General features: G+C 44.9%; 1 protein-coding gene and 1 long non-coding RNA gene across 2 annotated transcripts in view; one reads left to right on the top strand and one right to left on the bottom strand.

The window, feature by feature from the left end:
* The window catches only part of LOC139772776 (uncharacterized), a 156049-nt gene that overhangs the window by 111689 nt on the left and 23000 nt on the right, over positions 1-21360 (top strand). The gene's annotated exons all lie outside the window — the stretch shown is intronic.
* Positions 1-21360, bottom strand: part of LOC139772775 (uncharacterized) — a 156092-nt gene that overhangs the window by 100635 nt on the left and 34097 nt on the right. The window contains exon 2 of the mRNA XM_071706695.1: positions 2081-2165. The gene's annotated coding sequence lies outside the window, so the exon portion shown is untranslated. The remainder of the gene's footprint in view (positions 1-2080; positions 2166-21360) is intronic.

Genomic DNA, 21360 nt, shown 5'->3' on the forward strand with positions numbered 1-21360 from the left:
ACCGTTTCTGAAATATATGTTATTGAAAAATATTTTTACCCTCTCGATTATAAGATTAATAGTTTCAATTACAAACAGATTTATTTTATTAATTTCTCATTTTGTTCAATTTCACGATTACTTTTTTCCGCAAGAGCCTATTTGATTATTTATAAGATCACGACACGAAAAACGATTTCGACAAAAGTAAATCGCACAATCTCGCGACGTGAGCATCTCGATGGCACGAGTTCACCGATTTGAGAGTAGGAGAGGGTGGGTGGACATTGGAGGGGGCATATACAATGTGCAACCAACAATCAAGAGAGAGAAAGAGAGAAGAGAGGTAGGGGCGTCTCGACCATGCGTTTGAGTTGGTTGACCTGGAGCGGGCACGTTCTTACCTTCACCTCAACTTCGTCCTAAGGAATTGCCCTCACGCTTGCGATTTTATTCCGCGCAGGCAGGCATATTCGGATGCGCGCGGTTATTCCCGCCACGGGTAATCCTCTCGTTCGATCGGATCGCAGAAAATTGATTACGCAGAAGACACAAAGCGTGATACGAGTATCGTAGCTACGTGATGTCATATATCACCGCGATAAGAATAACGCGAGACACTTGGCTTTCCGCAAATTCCATCGACGTTCGAGATGACTGATGAAAGTATGGTCATATGAATTTATAACAAATCGCGATATGGGTCATTCAAGTTAAGTAGTAGATCAATCTACCTAACATGGAGTGTTTTATAATGAAAGCATCATTTTATCAATTGTGTTCAGATGAACAACACGATACGAAAATTATTTGGAACAATTTTCCAGCTACTTTATATTCCAGCAGACTTTAGTATCAAATATTACACTTAATATGCATGAAAACTACTGTTCTACGTCATACATGAATGTTGAAGACTCATAAATCCGTATCGTTGTATAGATCAGAGGTCAGACAAGTTAGATGTTAAGAACATTTATATCCTATACGTCGAAATTAAAAAGGGGCGGTAAGCGTGTCGAAAGCCTACCAACGGCGATATATCGATTCATTGAATCCCCGAGTTCACTGGCCGTGATATACGGGGGCCGGTTATCACGCGCAAGAGAGTCCACTTGCATCGATATAATCCGCACGAGCGGAACATCTTCCGATTTCGAGAATCCTGAAGGAGCGTGTCTCTTCGCCGTGGAGGTAGGATCAGAACGAAGATCGGGACAAAGCTGGTATTAGGAGAGGTAGCAGATCGAAATAGTATAGAGAAATAGAGAGAGAAAGAGAGAATGGGAGGAAGAGAAACAGCGAGAGAGTAAAGGAGAACTTTCAGAGACTACAGAAAGAGAAAGAGAAAGAGAGAGAAAGAGAAAGAGAGCGATGTGCAAGGGACGAGGGAAAAAGGGAGGACGCGAATAAGTAAGAGAAAGATGGAAAGAGCTTCGAGGATTGTGCGTCTCCAATGCGATGTTCAGCTTGTGGAGGATTACTACCTCTCGAAGTGAGAAAGGGAAGAATACTGTAAGACGGAGAGAGAGAAGGCAACAGGGACGAAGAGACGTGGAGGACAGGAGGAGAGGGAAACGTCACATCGTCAATCATGGTCCAGTTGCTCCTATGTACTACATACTCTGGCTGAGCGCGGAGAGCGGGCCTGTACATGCTACTGCATTGTGGCGCACAATGTTCAATCATCTCTCCGTCGATTCCTTCGGCTTTAATTGAAGAAAGGGTCCGTCGAGCGGGCGCGCGAGAGGGCGGCCGACTGGGAAAAAAAAGTAGGAAGCGGCGGCGGGGGTGTCGTTGACCCCACGGCGACGATATTGTGTACCACTTCAGTCTTTAAGGCGGGAGGCCTGAGAGGAGCCTCGGCAAGGAACAAGGACCTCCTTAGCCACACTCAGCCTCGACGTCCTCGGGGGACATGGATCATTAGACCGGGGCGAACCGCGAAACACGAAATCGCGCCGAAAATCACGACCTTTTGAATCGAAACCCACCCACACTTACCCGTCGTCGGAATCCCGCGCGACAGAAAGTTCGAGTGGCGTCGAGTGAAGCGTATCGGAGTTAAAAGGAGAAGAAACGCGAAAAACGTGAGACTCACCAATTTGTCGCAAAATGCGGCTATCGATTTCCCGGTACATCCGAGAAGGACTTCGAGCGTTCCTCCGCGCAGGAATAAAACGTCTCTGCAAAAATAAAACGGATCGCAATTATTTCGTGCATCAGAGAGGAAAAAATATATCATTCAACTATGTCAAAATCATACGTAATAATTGATTGAACACAGTAGGCACGAGGTGAAATATTTATCGTAAATTAAGAAAATTTAATTAATCTAAAAATAAAATAAATTTTTTTACTTTTATTTCTTATAAAGTAGAAAATTAATTTGAAATAAAGATATCTGAGAAGGAAGATACTTAATGTTATTGTTAATCATATCTCGTGAGCGTAGTAAATTATGTTTGGCACTCAACAGTGCAAGACAACGCAGCGGGAGGTCGAGTAGTTCAGAGAAACAACAAGAACGAACGGGGAAATCGTATATCCGGAGAACGCCAAATAGAGAGGAAACACGATCCCCGAAAGCCACTTATGCATCTGCGAAGTCGCTCTAAGCAGCGACTCAGGTATTAGCTTCCCCTCGCTCGGGTCCAAACAATGTTCTTTAGAAACGGGAGCAAGTTCACCCTTGAAGTGCGCGAAGGCGCACACGGGCGTCTGTTTAGACGCGTCAGCCGAGGCACCTTCCGTGGCTCTCGACTTCCGTGGCCGTCGGTGTACGCGAAATGGGATCCATTTCGCGATTTCCTGCGAACACGCGCTCAAGGAGGCGGCATACACGTCGCGGCGTATAGAACACAATGCCGCGCGGCTCGTCGTGATGCCGTTGGCGCGCATCATACATACCCCTCGACCGGTGGATGGATACTGGTAAACGCGCCGTAAGTCAAGAGATACATCTCGCAGGTATATGCCCGGAGCCGTTTAGGTTACAAAACAGGGGCAGTAATTAGCTCCCAGTGGCGCCGGGGCTCATCCTGTTTCGTCTCGTCCTTCTCTGCCGCGTTCGCCTAGCATTTACGATTCTTTATCCTCCTTTGGCTAAATGCGGCCGCGCATATTCACCGGGAATTATTCCCTTCTTTCTCTCTCTCTGTCTCTCTCTCTCTTTCTTCCTCTTTCTCTCCACCGTTGCAATCTGCCGCCCTCTTTTGCTCTAAATGCTCGCGAAGCGGCACAGCCGCTTTATATACTTCTTCGTTTATCTCGCATAAACGGGCGGCTGGCGTAACGTTTTCTGTTTTCTTCCCGATGCTTCGCGCTTCTTGCCTCCCTCTTCGCGGATACGCAGACGGTGATATGGTTTCTGTTTGTGTCGCGGAAATGCTATAAGACATCTGCTTTTCTCGATTTCTGCACGCTTCATGTGTTTTGTCGACTCGATATTATCCCCTACTATTTTCGTGCCTCGCATCCATTTTTACATATCTTGTTATGCATCTTGTTTTCTCCATTATTATTCAGACGGATTCGTATGAAATTTAAATTAGAGGATCCTCCAACTTTCAAACGCGTCCTACATATCCTCCTGTTTATATCCCGTTTGTACGTAACGGACTAACGTAGAGATCGAGGGATTATAGATTACAGTGTAGCCTCGAGGATTTTTTAATCGGTATAATGCGGTATCTTCGGACTACCCACATCCTCCGGGCGAAGTATCCTCCAATCGTCAGCAATAATCGGTTTTTCCGCGCTCGCTCGAGATCCACAGCCTTCTACACGCACGCTACCCATTAACTTCTCCGCAACCGTTCCCGTTTCTTTCCGCTAAAGTCCGTCAAGTACGATTGCCTCTCGCGCGCTTCTTCCTCTTGCGTCCCTCCGGCCACGCTCAGCTCGCGCCAGTTTTATAGCGTTTCTTTGGCAGCGCTACGAGCAGCACCCGTTTTCTGCAACGGGATGCCCGGCAAGAGAGAGAAAGAGAGACAGAGAGTATGGTACACAGCCACGACCGCATGAGCGGTCTCGAATAAACCGCGAGAGAGGAGCCCGGTAAGCTCCGGGATGCTCAGCCCGGTGGATCACGAAGTTACCTTGAACTCCATCGAACCTCACCGTCGAATCGGCGCCCATCTTGACGACTGCGTGCAAAGTCCTCCTCGGCTCAACATCGTCTCGCGAAACACGCCTAACTGCATCGATGGTTGTGATTTTCGTCTCGCTCGCTTATCACAAGCCTCTCGCATCTCGGTTCTTCTTGCTACACGCTTCGGCTGCACGCTCGCTTCGTTTCGTCTTCGTCTTCGTCTTCCACCTCGAGGTGGCCACCTCGCTCGCGGCCGAGAGCAAAGTGGGATTGCGCTTGCAAGGATTATCCCGGTGCACGTTGACCCTGGATTCACCATCGTTGTATGTCGTACAAATCCTGTTTCGCCGGCTGCCGCATTAGGATAATGAACCTCATTATCCGCCGCCGGGTAATACCGCGAATCATTCGGTGACTCGCGTTTAACGATCGTAACGCGAACGCGCCCGTGGAGCTGCGATAGAGCGGCGATAATTGAATCTCGCCTCGATGAACGAGTACTCCACTCAGAAGGAGAGATATAGGAAGGAAAAAGAAAAGGAAAGGAAAAAGAGAGGGAGAAAAACGACATCGTGATTGTACTTGTACTTGACGTTTTTCTTTCTATCAGCGTAATTCGATGTTTCGATCGTTTTCTCGTATAAGAAAGAGAGATATGACGCGGCCGTTCGTACGGTTTAACCTTCCGTTTGTCATGATGCGCGACGTAGTTTTTCATCGAAGATGCTCGACCGCAGAAAGGCGTCGAGGAGATATAAGTGGCCACTCGTCACAAGAAACGACTCGCGCGTGTATTGATGCATATATACGTCTCTGTTTCACGGCATCGACAAGTCCATCGAGCTTCAACGCCATCATATATGCACGTGCGTGTACCGTTAGTCGCTGCGTAGTTCCTTGGATAGGCGCGTTCGATCCTCATCGGGGAAATGGACCCACCGATAGCGCGTATCGATTTCAGAATTAGCGGGGAGGTGAGAGGGTCGCGACTAATATCTTATATAAAGAAACCGTATGCAGTACTAGTAAAAACTGGTTTCATAGCGTGCGTATAGCGGTAATGCACTGGCTTTTCCGTTTAGGTAGTAATCTAATCGCGTAATTTGTTCATGAACGATCGATTGAACCCGATAGATAGAAAAGTAATTAAATTTTAGCGTGTAATGTATCTGCCTTGTGTAATTGATTAATTTATAATATACAGTTGAAGTATATCCAAACTAGTAGTTGAAACGTCACTGTATTTAATTTTTGCAAGAAATCTGTGATACTAAATGACAATTACGGAAGTTCCGTAAGAGTTTTTATTTATCGCGGGGCTTATTAATGTTTACTTGATTATTTATGTAACAAGGCTTTAGTTATCGTATTCCAATATGTTAATTTAGTACCTTCGAATGTGTGTATGTGCATTTATCAGAGACTGTTACGTATGAAACGGCATAGCCATCATCGATCATTCGATGACAAGACAACAGACTAAAAAATAAAAATCTTAGAAAAGGAGCACGACAGCATCTACATCGGGGATATGAGATCGCCTTCGTACGAATCGATTTCTCGATCATCTCGACGTCCGACCGAAAACCTCTGCTACCGGTAGCCACGTCGCTGCGGCGATAAAAGCCAAGAGATTGGACAGTGATAACGGAGGGTTCGAGAGAGAGAGAGAGAGAGAGAGAGAGAGAGAGAGAGAGAGAGAGGCTCGGAAGGAAGATCGGTGGACGAGCGAGAGAGCTCGTGAAAGAAGAAGAAGAAGAAGAACAGAAGAGGGGGCGAGAGAAAAAAAGAGGAATAGCCCTACGGTTGGCGTCACGCTGTCGGGTACATCGGTTTCGCCTTCCCTCTACAACCCTCGACGCTCCGTCCGTGCACACTGACATATACACACGCGTACGCGCCCAATATTGCGAAGCGCAGCGTGAAGGGACACGCTGATGTGCGTGCGTGTCAGATAATTATATGTAATTGCCGGGCAGGATAATTAGCGATCAACAATAAGCTTCTTCTCTTCTTCTCCCGTTTCACTTGCTCTCTCTCCCTGTCTCCCTGTCTCTATCTCCCCTGTCTCTCTCTATCTCTCCCCATCTCTGTCTCCATATCTCTCTCTTTCTCTCTCTCGTGTTTTGTCTCTGCGAACCGTCTCGCTCTATCGTTCGCTCTTATGTTCGCCCTGCTGCCACGCTGATAGGGCTGCTGTTGCCACAGTATACGCGCACACGAAAGACCATACGAGATGCATGTGCGTACGCGTATCGTATGCGCCGGTTTAACGTGTGCGTAATGTGCATCTACAAGACGTATAGTCGTGAGCGCAATGCGTAGCGCGACCACATCCACGAGAGACGCGCGACGCGGTGGCTCCTCTTCCTCGGCATTGAGAGGAACAGAGAGGCGTGGTGCGAGGTACGGTAGCCCACAGGGGCGATCGGGGATGTTGCTAATAATATGCTACGCGAGTTGGCGCGTTACTCGCGCTACCAGGCAGCGCGCAGCCGGGGAGATCGAAACGGGAGCTACCGGGAGCGCGTTCGAGATAGACGAGAGGAATCAAGAGGAAGGAGAAACAGAGAAGGAAATAGAGAGAGGGAGAGAGAGAAATCGCGCGCGCGAGAGATCCCCACAGCGATGCGCTTCGATCGATCGAGGACGAGCAGCACGACTTCGAGCTTTGACCGTGGGCCTCTCGGTGCGCGTCTCCGCCTCTGACGTACGTATAATAGGGTTCCGTTGGAGCTTCGCGAAATTGGAATCTGGCGAATGCTTCTGCGCTACTCGACCGTCGTCTAAGCGTGCACGTGGTTGTCGATTATTGCGATGGCCATGTCGCGTCCGAGGCGTTTACGGTGTTTCATGTCAACTCTACGACATGCCATACGATTTTTACCTAATTCCGATGTTGCGTGTAATTTACGTTACAATAACTAAAGTTTTATATATTCATATAACATAAATATATTAATATTTCTAACGTTAACGTTTTAAAAACTCGCAAGCGTGATAAGGAAATCATAAAAATGTCCTTACAAAATAAAAACAGGACTAACAACCATTTCGCTCAGGGTATCCTGCCTACAGCGATCGCAAATCCCGAACGGGAGTGCGAGGTATAGTTCGCCTATATATAAGACCGTACACTAAGACTGTCTCTGAACTATCCTGTTGATCCTAAAGCAACTAATAGCAATGATAATAGATCCGCTCTAGTGGACACACGTCCGCGTTCGCTGGGCATTACCGCCCGCACGTGACTAATCTCCATCGAGATCCCGTATTGACAAATCGAGAGCCCGAGATTTTTTTCTTTATCAATGTGGCGAACCACTCGAGCGCACGACTGTGTGCCGAGTGGTGGGACACGTCATGGGAGTGCACAGGTGCGCGACTCGATCGTCTAATTACGTGGACGGACATTATGGCACGTCGCCGTTTAAGACGTTCCGCGTCACGATCGGCTATCTCAGCGAATCGCAACTCGAGCGAATGACGTCGCGTCGATATTCCGAACTCGTGCATGACGGTATAAAATCCGTCGCTACGGTTAAGGAGACTAGAAGGATCATAAATTGAGATAGATTTAACTAAAGCTGGCAGCATGGGGGAAGATTTATGTAGTGCGAAATTTAGTCTCGGGTGAAGTCAAATTTCGCATGCACGGTGACAAATACGTTCTACGCTGAATTTCAAATGGATTTATCACGGATGTCGGCATGTAGACGGTGGAGCACGGGCGTAACGTAAAAACGCCAGAATCCTAAGGATGCATAATGCATTGTTGGTCTTCACGAAATATGAGGAGAACTATCCCAACTGAAAGTTACTTTTAATAGCCCCTTCACGCAATATCTGTGTTGACGGGAACGATGCGCATCTATCAATTTTTTTTTACATTGTAGATGATAATGTTTTTACATTTTAGAAAAACACGTCTTACTGGCAGGTATAAATATATTTTATATAACGATAAAGATAACATTTTCTTGATTTCCGCACTCCATATTCTCAGGATTATTTTGAACGTCGAAGATCAGCAATATGACGGAAGAGCCATGCCAGCGAAGTTGACAGTATCAGGGACTCCGCGACAATAAAAGGATCGCATCCTGATTGAATTGACCTAGCAACCTTTTCGGCAAAAGGTTGGGTCGGCAAAAGCATGGGTGTCGACGGAAATAGAAAAAGACGCGAATTAGATACCCAAGATAATTTGTGCGGGAAAGAAGAACGGAGGCAAACCGACGGTTTGTCAAACTTATCTCACTCTTTTTCTCTCTCTCCTTGGTCTCTACCCGTAGGCGAAAAACAAAGTCAGGAAAGTTACGGCAAAACGCAAGCAACACGAAACGAGGGTCAAAATCCTTGCGCTTCGAAGGATGCTGCTGCTGTAGCTGGTGCTGCCGTTGCGGAGACGCGCGAGGGGCAGGAGGAGCAGGAGGCAAGAGGAGGCGAGAGGGCGAACGAGAAGAAACAGAGACACCTGAAGAAAAGGAGGAGCAGAGAAGCGGGAGAGAAAGAAAAAGAGTGCGAGACGCGAAGGGCGTGCAAAGGGGAAAAGCAACGCGAGAAAGAGCGAGAAAGAGAGAGAAAGGGAAAGAGATACTCGGCTAGCGGACGCAGAGGCGCAGAGGAGGCGGCGGAAGGGAAGAAGGGAAACGGGAGAGGAGAGTAAGGCTACTGCGCGTTAGCTGTGCCTGTAGTACTCTACCTCCGCGGCCTCTGCCACCTCCACCTCTCGACCGGCTCACCTGAAGACAAGTTACCCCGCAATAAAAACACCGAGAAAATTATATGCCTCCCGGCCGCGCGCGCCAGCGGTGAACGCCGAGCAAAAGGACCACTTGGCTTTCCTACTAACGCGGGGAAAAGGAGAGCAGAGGACAGCGATGCCGAGGTAACAGGCAGGCGGAGGAAGAGGCGGCGAGGAGTGCGAGAGCGATCGAGATGGACGCGCCGAGAAAAGGAGACGACTCCCGCGAGGAGGGAAAAAAGCGCGGAGGTTCGCCAGGAGAGGACGAGGGAGGAGATAAAGGGAGATTGCGAAGGGGAGAGAAAGAGAGAGAAAGACCGAGAGAGAGCCTTCTCCTGGGCCTAAGGCTGCCAAGAAGCCGTTGAAGAAGACTGCATAAAGAAAGACGCCGTGCATCGCCACGGAAGCCTCGATCGAGCCACTAAGGCCGTCGCCTCTAAATACAGGGTGCTCGCCGCGTAACGCGGGTTTCGAGAGCAGTTCATTGTGCCGAAGACACAAGCCGAAGACAGCGTGCCGAAAGACGTCGATGTGTCCGGCGTGATTCTTACATAACAATACTTTTTTCTTTTATGTATTTTTTTAATTGCAAGTATCATAAGAATAGTAAACGATGAATATCACATCTTCATTTCACAGCTTCAGTTAATTAAAAAATTATATTAAATTATATTATATTAGTGTATACAAGATATATTCAATTTTCTTAAGAAGGATCAGGAAGGAAAAAATTTGATTGTATTTTTTACACCGTATTTTCCGACGCGAGAATATAGAGTTTAGTGCCTTAGAGACCATTTATCAACCATAAACTCGATATCCCGATGATTCTCAAAGAACTGGACGTTCGTATTCCGAATAAAATTCAGGGCAGTAACAATCTTTCGTGACGAAGGGAGACGATACCGAGCGTGGCGAGCGAGCGGAAGGAGGACGACAACACAACAGACCAGTCCGACCAGCTGATGAGCCGGTTCTCCGATATACTTTGTTTCGTCTTATTTTCTTCCTCGGTACCCTCCTTTTTATTGCTAGGGTTCTGGTCCGAGAGGAACCTCGATCTCCCCCAGTGTATTTATACCCGACTCTCACTGGTTCCTCCTCTTGGTCTCTCGCTGTGGCGTGTATATGTATCCCCCTCCCCCCCCCCCGGTTCCGAATTTAAGGGCCTCAAGTCCTTGCGCACGGGCACCGGTACCCCGCGGGAGGCTGCATCTACACGCGTCTCAGTTTAACGAGCTTTTTATATATTTTCAAGTGGACGACAATCGAGCCTCGTCGTGCGCCTCGCGCGTGACGTGGAAGGAAATGTATCGCCGTGATGTGATAAAGCGTCCGTAATATTTCAGCAGCGTCTCTGCTTATAATAGCGTTTGGGATATATGTATATTGGTATATATTTATGGAAATTACAAGAATTATCTTGATTTTATTGCATTGACAGCTTTATTCGCGAACCCGCGGAACGTGCTGTACCATATTTCATAAGAAATATTTATTTAATTATAGAACAGCTTAACATTTTTATATTCTCCCCGTTGATTATAAAGCGGCGTAAATTAAATTAAACCGCACCGACGCGCGACGCGCGTGTGAGGCGTATTTATTATATTATTTATATTTATGCCACAGCTCAAGGAAATCAAGCTGTCCCGGCTGTATGAGAGCTGCAAAATAAACTTCATCAAGCGCAGGTACGTGCGTACGACAAGATGGATATTATTCAAAGTTCGTTCAAAGACGATAAATAAGAAAAAAGACTTAAAGGCTTCGTTTAAGGATGATAAAAAAAAACTTTCCCCTCGAAACGCCGCGTCGATTCCGCGTCGCCGCGGTGATCGATGCCTCGATATCACCATCTAGGCAATGAGATCATTGCCTGGAATAAACGAGGCAATAATTTTATGCCACCGCGCGTGCATCAAGCAGCACCCTCGCGCTCGCTCCATCGTGCCTCGGCCGCGCGCGCGGTTGCGCAACGATTTATTTTCCACTGTAATATGCAATATAGCGCGTAGCTGTAGTACAACTGGCCTTGGATGAGATAGGCATTGCACGACGGCATAATGCACGCCGGCGCGGCGCGGCGCGGCGGCGCGGCGTGGCGTGGTCAGCTGCGTGCTCGAGGGCCCTGCATCATCGTTGTCGCCGTCGTTGCTCAGCGTCTTCTTCTTCTTCTTCGTCCTCTTCGTCGTTCTCTTCGTCTCGGACGCTACCGTTATTCCGGCGAGATGGGCCGGTGTCGAAACGGTCCGAATACGATCTCGGCAACATCACGCTTCGTTCTCTCTTACTAGAGATATTATCTTTATATTAATCCAATCGGACGCAAAGTATAAAACGCGGAGATGACGATCCGTACGTAAATTTAGAGACGTAAACGACGACATTCTCTGAGAAGTCCGGCACCGTTATTTATGTCTACTCTCTCCGGGAAAGAGAGATAACCGGTGTTCACGGTTCACCATAAAAACGATATTAAATCAAGGTCGCCATCATACTCGCCGATTACCTACGACATTTAAAGAGAAAGAGATAGAATGACCTACAGCCTACAGATTCAGCACCTTGATCCGATTAACTAACGTAACTTGGCAGTTGAATCAGAAATTACAGCAAGGGTCCATCATCGCGATGTCAACCGGAGGAGGAAGTAGCCGGGGTAACCTTCAAAGCGCGGCGGTGATGCGCGCCCGGATCGACACGACAATGCGATTCGCCGGGTCTCTGCTCCCGCCACTCTGTGTACTTACCGTTCGGTATCCAGAAACTACACTGTTTGCCTCGCTAATTAGACACGTAGTACGTAGTACGCTCTGGCCGTGTATATATTCGTGAGAGGCAACGCGAGGAAGGGCCGAGGGATAGATAGAGGAAGAGGAAGGGAGAGAGAGGGAGAGACAGATCGAAACGCGATGTACACCTCCCTACTGGAACACATACTAGTGTTCGAACATGCACGCTGGATATTGATCCAGGTACCTGACTACATAGATCACGCCAAACACCGTGGATAACCGCCGGGACGCTCCAAGATTACCTTGGTCCACTGCCTTACTGCTCCCGGATTGGCGAACGCACCCGCAACTCCGCGCCCGGCTGGCTACTCCTCGAGACCTGTTATCAAAACTGGTACACCCCGCGCGATACACGGCGATAATGCTCGGTAGTACTCGATGTCGGCGACAAACACCGCCTCTCCGTACATATGTGCTCCGTAATAAGTCGATTTGTAATCAGTAGGGAGTCCGTAGAGACGGCGGTAATTGCGATCCAATACACGTCCTTTAGCTAATTCCGGAGTACAGGATCGGAAAATTGAGTGTCTCGGCGTATCACTTTATCTCTCGGGCACAAATCGGTAATAATCGTTTAACGAATGTTTGTAGCAAGATTTACAATCTTTGCTAAGAACTTTAACGCGCAGTACCATCCTTTGTTCAACTAAAGGGAACGTAAGCGAAAGGTACTTATATTACAGACGCTTAAGATGGATTACTTAATACATCAATTAATATGTCGATAATCTATAATGTGATGATCAAAGATGTAGCATGATAGACGGCGATAATGCTCTGTTGATCCTGTTTCCTCGACAAACATTCGCGTCGGTGTGCTATTACCAATCGATTTGCAATTAGCAGAGACGTTAGGATGATTCAGTGTGCACAGTCGCGCTAATTCTCTGTCATGTTAGGAAACGTTCCATATTTGTTTTAGCCAAACTGCCGGAACTGCGTTATAGATTATCGACTTTTCGGTAAACCTGTAAACGCCCGGAAATCCTCGCATTACGATTAAAACTATATACAACATTATTACGAGGCGTTACGGCGATTCCTGCTACGCTACGATGGGAATCTTTGTTCCTTTTTCGCATTAAGGACGCGCATGAAAGTAATTAGCCGTAAAAGCAGCGCGTACGTGTTGCGCAATTATCTCCCTGATTCATCGAATAAATCTCAGATTTGCGGTGCAGGCATCAACAACTACACTTTTGGTAAATGCGTGCGTGCGCCGATGCGTGCGATGCGCCTCCGACCACCTGCGTATCACAAAGCTGACGATGAGTCTTCCTACTTCCGTGAGAATGGGAAACAGTCATCGCGTAAGTATCGTCTCACCTCGGTAATCGCGAAGATCCGAGTGCATGAATGTTGTTGCCACAAAAGGCTGTGCCGTAGACGTTATTAGAACCTCCTAGCCTAGATTGACGTCACTCTCGAATTCCCCCGCTTTCATTCCGCTTCACTCGATTCACAATTCACCGTTCCTTAATCACGATTAACTCGTTTGCGGTTTCTCACAAAATTACAGCCGTTTCATCATCTTTGTTATATATGCGCTTTGTTATTTTACGATATCACAATTTCGAGTGAAGGAGAATTTTCTCTTTGCGCGACATTCTCTTTCACGACGCATTTAATTATTCAACGGAAACCGTCAACATATATATACAAACTTTCGTACTAAAAGGTCGCTTTTGACACGTGCTAACGAAACATTACTGTCGGTTCGGGCTATTTCTTCGCGCGCGGGCCATAAACCAAACAACTACCGTCGAAAAACGTGACGAACGTAAAAAATGTATTAACACGCGCGGTCGTAGAACTTTACAAATATATATCTTCGAGGGGCATCATCCATGTGAATCGGCCGCTTGACAGGTATCGATTTATGGAATCTCTTCTTATTTTCCACGTGCAACATTATTACGACGAAAGGTTACGCTTCGTCGATCGACGTTGAGCGAGTGTCATGTGACGGAGGACATAAACGCGAAGAGACCTTCCAGTTACGAGCATAAAAAGAACATTAACGCGCCCGTAGAAATTTACAAGTATGTTCTTTGTAGGGCGCCAATAGGGTAACACTTTCCTTTGTCAGTCACTCGTCTGACAGGCATCGATTTACGGGAAAAGAAGGAAGGAGTTATGCCCGTTAAGCGGCCGTTAGAACGTCCAACGATCAATTTTTTAATGCGCCTTACAAAGTTGTCCATAAAACGACCGGCTGCTAGCGTTAATAGTGTCTCAACGGGGCGCAGGTTTAAGACTTCTCGTAAGTTTACTTTCGGGCCGGCGTAAATTTGTTTCCCGTACAAAAACGCGGGCATACGTTGCGATCCTTCATACGTACATATATTTCGCGCTCGATTTACTGTCACTAATTTTAAAACTTTAATATAATTTGCAGATATAATTAGGACTCACATTTGCACATCTTTTAAAATAATTATCTCGAACTTTGCGAAACATAAGCCTATTTCCGAAACATATTTCTGAAACGTAATCTTCTGTCCCCGGCAAAAAAAAACGTGATCCTTTTTCGCAACAACGCACTGCAATCTTTTCCCGCGTACATTTGGTTCGTTATTTTTTTTTATTTTGTCCTTGTGCTGATGGCACGAGACAGAACAGGACTAGCTGACGAGGGTCTCGAACTTCGGCCTTTTTCTCGAATTTCTTCCAGCTACGGTCGCTTGCCCTCTCTGGAAGCTCCTTCGCCCCCGAGACGCGTGATTTATTTTCACTGGCATCGCGCGACACGTGTTGCCTCGTAACACGTGGCTGTGCTTACATTTCGTAGCTGCGTGTACACGGCACGCACGCACGCACGCACGCGTGCATCGACCGCATGTTATCTCAACGTCACGCCACGTATTGTTTTAAGGTCATCTCGTAGACCTGCATTGTTTGAACGCGGGTAGCAGCTTGGATTGTTATTCCGAGAAAGAATAACTCTTAGATGGCGAAACGGTGATACCGTTGTAAAATCGAAACGCGAGAGTCGCGTGTCGACGACGCGATGAATTTTTCCGCGAATTATTGTGTGCACTGATAGTTCTCACAATGCAGAAGATAAATAATATGTAGCAGTAATTCACCGCGTGAATGATAATGTCGTAGAATGTCGTAGATCATCTAGAGACGATAATACACGACAAAGACGCGGATCTAAAAAAAAAAAAGAAACGTGGAGTCTCCTGGCAATGTCTTAATTAAAAAATTATATATCCTTCGATCGGTAATCGGTACAATTTTCCTCGTCGAGGCATGCATAATGTCGGGCCATTACGGCTCCTTAATCGCCGGCAATCGTAGTCGCCGCGCGCTATCGGCGGTTAGATCGATCACCGGTCGCGTCGACGACTTTCAGATATATCGCATCGCATTGTATTGCATCGCATCGCATCGCATCGCGGAGACGCATTGTCTCCGTGCGCGCACGCCGCGGCTCGATGCCATTAGCGTCGTTAATCATAGAGCCTGCGGGTGCATTTCGCGCGATGGAGAGAGAGAGAGAGAGAGTAAGAGGAGAGATCCAGATATACGCGCGCGCGCGCGATTCTCGCCGGGGATCCTTGAACGAGGCACCTTAACGATCGATCGAAAAGGCCGTTACGCGACGTGCAATTAGAGGTGAGATTACGAAAGGGAATGCCTCCCATTCATTAGGATCCTCGCCAGCGAGCGAGCGCGCTGTCGCTCGCTAAGAGAGTGCAAGTTTGCTCGCAGGATCGACATCGTCGTCGTCGATGATCTAAACTTGGCCTTGCTTCCTCTCCCTCTACGCCGATTGCCGCTGTCTCTTGGCGACTATCCGTCAAGAGATAGAACGAAAGGTAGAAGGAGAAAGAGAGGGAGAAAGAGAGGTAAGGGTTAATTCTGAGATTACAGGTTGTCCGAGTCTCGCGCTGCGGTAACCGCCGCGCAACCGTCGCAACGCTCTCGAGATGCAGCGTACTTTTTCTCGATGGAGAAGCGACGAGAGGAGACCACTTCTTCGATCCGTTGGTAATACAAACACGATTGACCATGACACCGTAACCTTACCCAATCCCTCTGATTGCTCGTACCGACGGCGGCGATTAGAATCATTAGCTATCTCGTGTCATTAGCATCATTGTGCCCGCGTCGATGAAGACTCTCTGTACGGTATTTACATAATGACGCGCAATTATTTATCTGGAGTGCGTTGGAAACAATAAAGAAAGGAAGAGAAGAGAGGAAGAAAGGCGTGATTCGGATAATATTTTCTATCTGGTTTGATGATTGGTTGCGCATTGTAGCGCGAATAATGGATCGAATAGAGAACAACGGTCTTATTCAACCACAAAAGTAATTTTCGCTACATAATATTAATATATGTTTTATTCTCAATATAATTTTATAAAATATAGTCATTTAGATATAAATTTATATACGTAACAAAAGTATTATCAATTGTTAATCAAACGTAGCGATAATTTCCATTTCTCTTATAAAAAATGAATAATTTTATTTTTTATATTAGATCTTCTGTTCAAAAACTCTATAAAATAGAATAACATTTCCACTACGTTTTCAAGTTTTCACTCCGGTAAGTCGCAGAAAAATATGATGTGCATATTTGAAAAATGAAAAATAATCCGTGAATATTATATTATTGTACAGGAAGCATATCGGAGAATAGTAGAATATTATATCAGATATTAGGTCAGAAGAAAACAAATTCACCTCGAAGCGAAATGTTGCGACGTAGATCTAGGTTCTTATTTACCTGACAGAAAAGCAGGAAAAGGTAGATAACCAGGTAGTTGGTTGTGACAAAGAATATATAGGTCCTATTAAGAAAAGGAAGGAAACGGGAGTACCTGTCCAAAAATGTGCGTTTAACAAGAATCGTGTAACGTAGGATCCTTATTGTATTTAGCTGAAGACTAATATGCAACGCGTTGAAACAGCAGTGCCAGCATTTGAATATAAGCAAGCGTAGCTACATGATGATTAAAACATAAATCATATCTGTCATAAAAAGAACATTTCTTTAGTACATTATAAGATTTACTGCCCCAAAATCAGTTTCTCTCTTTCAAAGTGATTTTTTTTACAATGGATAGTATGGTGAATAAACGTTTCTCCGAACTCGTTATTCGCATATTTTAGAATCATAATTTTGACGTCTGCGCGTGGGAGCTTACGACTTTTATTTCTCTTCTCGAAAAACACCAGGTTATATATAATTTCATGAATGATGCAGTTTGGATCCGAACCGGTAATATGCCTTTTTGTATTTGAAAGTTATATAATTGAGTAAAGTCTATGTCTATTCTTCCTCTCTCCTTCTTTCTTTCCTTACATTATCTTTCAAGATATTTTATCTACACATTTCGCAGAGTGTAAACCGAGGTAAACAAAAAATACTAAATTAATGTATTTTGGTTTAAAAAAGTAAAATTTTATCAAAGCTAGAAACGTTAAAGTTTGTCCTACATAATTTTATTGAATTATAGAAAATTTTAATTTTATACATAAAATTCTTTTAATTTATTACACTTACGTTTATATGGCAAATAAAGCGATTAAAATGTTGCCTGCGTCTGTCACAAATTACGAAATCGTCTGGATAAACAGCACAAATGAGATAACCCAGATAATTCAAATAACTCAATTACGCATTTATATTATTAATGCTATATTAATATATTTTAAAGATGCAGGATTTTATCAAATTGAGCAACGTCAAAATTTGTCATAACATAACATTGTTATATCGCAGAAATTTCAATGAAATTACCCTAAGTTATTACATATAGCGTGCTTATATGGTAAATAAGGCGTTCAAAACGCTGCCTCCGACCATCACGTTTATTATGACGAAATCGCCTGGATAAACGGCAAGTGAGATAACCCAGATAACCGTTACGACTATCGACGGTCCAATCTCGATCGTCCACGGACACGCGAGGGTTTCTTTGTCCCGCGTAAGATTACAATATTACGCGGCAATGCGCAATCGAACGGCAATTTTCTGCAACGATATCCCCGCACCGTCGACCAGTAAAAACTTTTATCACTCAGGTGTCTCTGTCAAAATCAAACCGCACGCTATTATTGCATGGCGCAGTGTGCCAACAACAAAACTAAACACATCGAGTACGCGTAATGAGTTTTCCCGTTATTATTACCTCTTACTGTGTACATTGACCGATTGTTCTTGCAAACTGCAGTTGCAATGCCAGCTTCTTGTATTAATGTCCAACTGCGTGAAATGAGAAATATCATTATCCTCGCGATCGAGATATCAAACAAAGTGTACTTGTCTTTTAATCGAAGAGTCTTATTATTGATTGTATAATAAAATTATCATTTTATATAATAATTAATTTGATTATTAAATTTTATATTAAATTTCAATTAACTGAAGCAATCTCATATATATTATGCGTATTATCATTTTTAATGATCTTGCATGAATTCTAATATATTTTTTGCATACTAATACATTTGTATTATATTTGATACGCGCGCTTTCGTATCCGATTTTCTAACAGATAGCAATATTAGTCAACTAATCTATCGAATCCGTCTTTGTTGCACAATTTTGACAACGGCGTAATTACGAACGACATGATTCGCTGGCGTAAACAAAAGAAAAAGAGACCAACGTTTATTATATCGTGAGAGAAATGACGCCATCGAACATTGCCGCACCAGCATCGGCATTACGAGACTGCATAAGACTCAGGCGAGCGTACTACAAAATGAGACACTTCGCTTTTATCAACAGCTCGACGATTTTTGCTGAAAACGCTGACTCAGCGATGATTGTCGCGGGTTAACAGACCGCGACATTTCGTTACCAATGATTTTCTCTCGTACAATCCCCTACTCCCGTACCATGAATCCTCGGCGTGCGATTGTATTGCCCGCGCGCACAAGCGATACGTTCATTGAATTAAATATATATACGCTCATCTCGCGAGTGCACGAATCGACAATTAATGACATCTCCAGACCTATTATTCCGTGCAATTAATGTTTCGATGGAGCAGCGGATTATATCAAAATTGTATATTCAGCTCACTGTCGGATATCATTGCACATTAAATTATAATATGTTATGTCTAAAGGACGCAAATATTTGCGCGAAATATCATACACTTGAAAGATTAATTAGGGTCGATAATAATTTTCATTATTATTACAATGCTACAGTTCCAAGTGTTTAAATCACGGCGTTTTAAACAAGTGTCTCGAGATCGAAAGTTAAATGCGGAAGCCTAAATCTGCGTTTTAATCTCACGCCATAAAATACCGCGATAATATAATTCACTGGGTTTACAAGAAAAAACGAGATGTATGAATTTAATGATGGACAAGCGTGTAGATCGCGTGTACCTGTCACAACACGTGAGTGAGACTCATTGGGGTGCAGCGCTAACGGGCGATATTAAACCGCAATCATCGATAGAAGTAATCAAGAGTGCAACGATAGCGGGCCGACTTAATTATTGCCGTGTTCTGTCCGCCGAGCGGCGCAAGTAGATCGACCAGCTAATTAGCCATAAAGCTACAGCTAGATAGATCAGAGATAGAGAGCGTGTTGCCTATGAATAACGGAAAGGAAATTAGGCGTCGGCCAATGGCGAGCGAGCGAACGAACGGTTGCCGGCGGGCATTATTGTGCCGGTACACTTGCAGTTTCCGCGAGTGCGAGCACTCCCGTTGCTCGCTCGCCAGTCGCCGTCGCACCGCTCCGCGCCGCGGCCGCGCTCAGGGGGTCCTTTTAATTATAACCATTTTCCGCGATTAGGAAAACGGAACCCGTATCTCGGCGCTCCGTTGCGTGATACGCGTGAGTGCCAAGCGGCTGTTAGATGAGATAATTTCTATTTTCTCACATAATCGCACCCTTGAGCGCGCTTATCGACCATCTTCCTGTCTTCTTCTCTCTTTTTCTCTCTTTTTCATGTTTCTCCGGCTCTTCTGCGCGTAAAATACAAGATAGAGCGGCCACGGGTTGCTCCGAGACAAACGAGTCGCGTCGTAATTAATAATACACGCCGCATTATCTTATAATAATTATAATTTCAGATATAATTTTTGACGTCTAGCGGTACAATCGTAAACGTTTTGCCGGCTGCTCCTAATAGAACTGCCAGGACTATTTCCGCTAGAAAATGAAACGCGTACCAGATTAGATCGCCAGCCAGATTAAATGTATATATCTTACGTAATAATTTCTAATTTATATATTTCTAGTTCTAGCCGCATCGCATTTGCATAGATCCAATTTGTAATTATTTTCACTAAAAGGAAAAAGCCAATATAAAGAAAGTCACGACAACCCCTCCTCCCCGCGATGAACGTAGAAATTTACGTGATTGAATATCTCTCTTATTAGATCGTTTTATCGCGAACATTGAATTCACCACGTAAACTACGTCTATGTGAGTCAGAATACGCTTGATTTAAACGGAACGTGTGACAACGAGCTCTATTGTAGTCTCGTAGCTATTATAGTATGGTGACAGTATCCGCGTATATATCGGGGAATAGCTTTGAATATGTTTGAATCGATTTGCAGGATTGTTGGAAGGATCGCCGCGCAGCCGGGCGCCCCGTAGGTTCAGCTGGAACCGGGCCAGCGGCAATTCCGGATGGAAATCTCATTCCAACATGAATATCTTCGTTGCTGAGATTGTATCGTCGTATACGTGGAGTAAGGTCGCAACTAAGGATGCGCGCTGCCTTATTTACGCGCCAATCAGCATCCTCTTTTTCCTCTCGTCTCAAACAAATCACGTTCGATTCCTTCTGCGACTATCGCGCGCGCATTTGCATTAATCGCTTCCTCAAAATGTTAATTCAGAAATAAAAGGACGAAGTAGCATAGAACATGGCAAAATCGTATCTTGACGTATGTGTGTTGTCTGATACGAGAATATTTGATATGATATTAGATATTATAATAGCAAGTATAACATGCAAGTAGCATTATAGTTAATTAAATCGAAATCACAGTGGTCGTTAAAAATGTTCTTAGATGATAATTGACGATAAATTGACGTTACTGCTTCGTTATCCTAAGGAGACAGCGTGAATCTTTAAGTGACAGTTATGTAGAAGTTATGCATCACTAGACATGTCGTCGTAAGTAAAAATGAGACGTTTATGAGAACACTGCGATTCATCATTCACGACTTTCGTGCCTACTCTGTCGGAAAACAGGTTTGTTCGAGATAAGAGGAGACCGCGGTTTGATTAAAAGTCCTAAAGAATATCTCGCGCGCTCGCGCGAGATTAATACAGCCGACATTCAGAAGTTAAGGAAGATTGTATTAGCAGATCAGATCGCAGAGAGATAAACCATCGTCTTAATTGCATCGCAATTAAAACCTCGTAAAAACGTCGTTTCGTCTTGATCGAGCGGACTGAGGTCGCGCTTCGGGCTATCGTCTGATATATGTATACGTATATTATATACATTAGCAATTAATCCGGTATTTTTCGCTTCCGAGCTCTCAATAAGACAAATCACGCCTGCGCGTATGATCTCTTCGATCATAGACCACAACAAGGCGACTGATTTGCATTTATGGTTTCCTGTTAATCTAAATCGCTCTGCAACATTTCAATCAGATTCTAAATTTTCCGAAGAAGACAAATAAGAAATATATGTTAACAGAAAATATAAACAAAAAGCCAGATTTGTTAGATCTAACCTACACTTGAGAGGAATATTTTTTTCGTTTATTGCCAGATTAAAACAATAA

This window comes from Temnothorax nylanderi, unplaced genomic scaffold, assembly GCF_030848795.1.
Source record: "Temnothorax nylanderi isolate EJ_2023f unplaced genomic scaffold, tnyl_v1.0 TNYL_tig0053_pilon, whole genome shotgun sequence".
Taxonomy (NCBI): domain Eukaryota; kingdom Metazoa; phylum Arthropoda; class Insecta; order Hymenoptera; family Formicidae; genus Temnothorax; species Temnothorax nylanderi.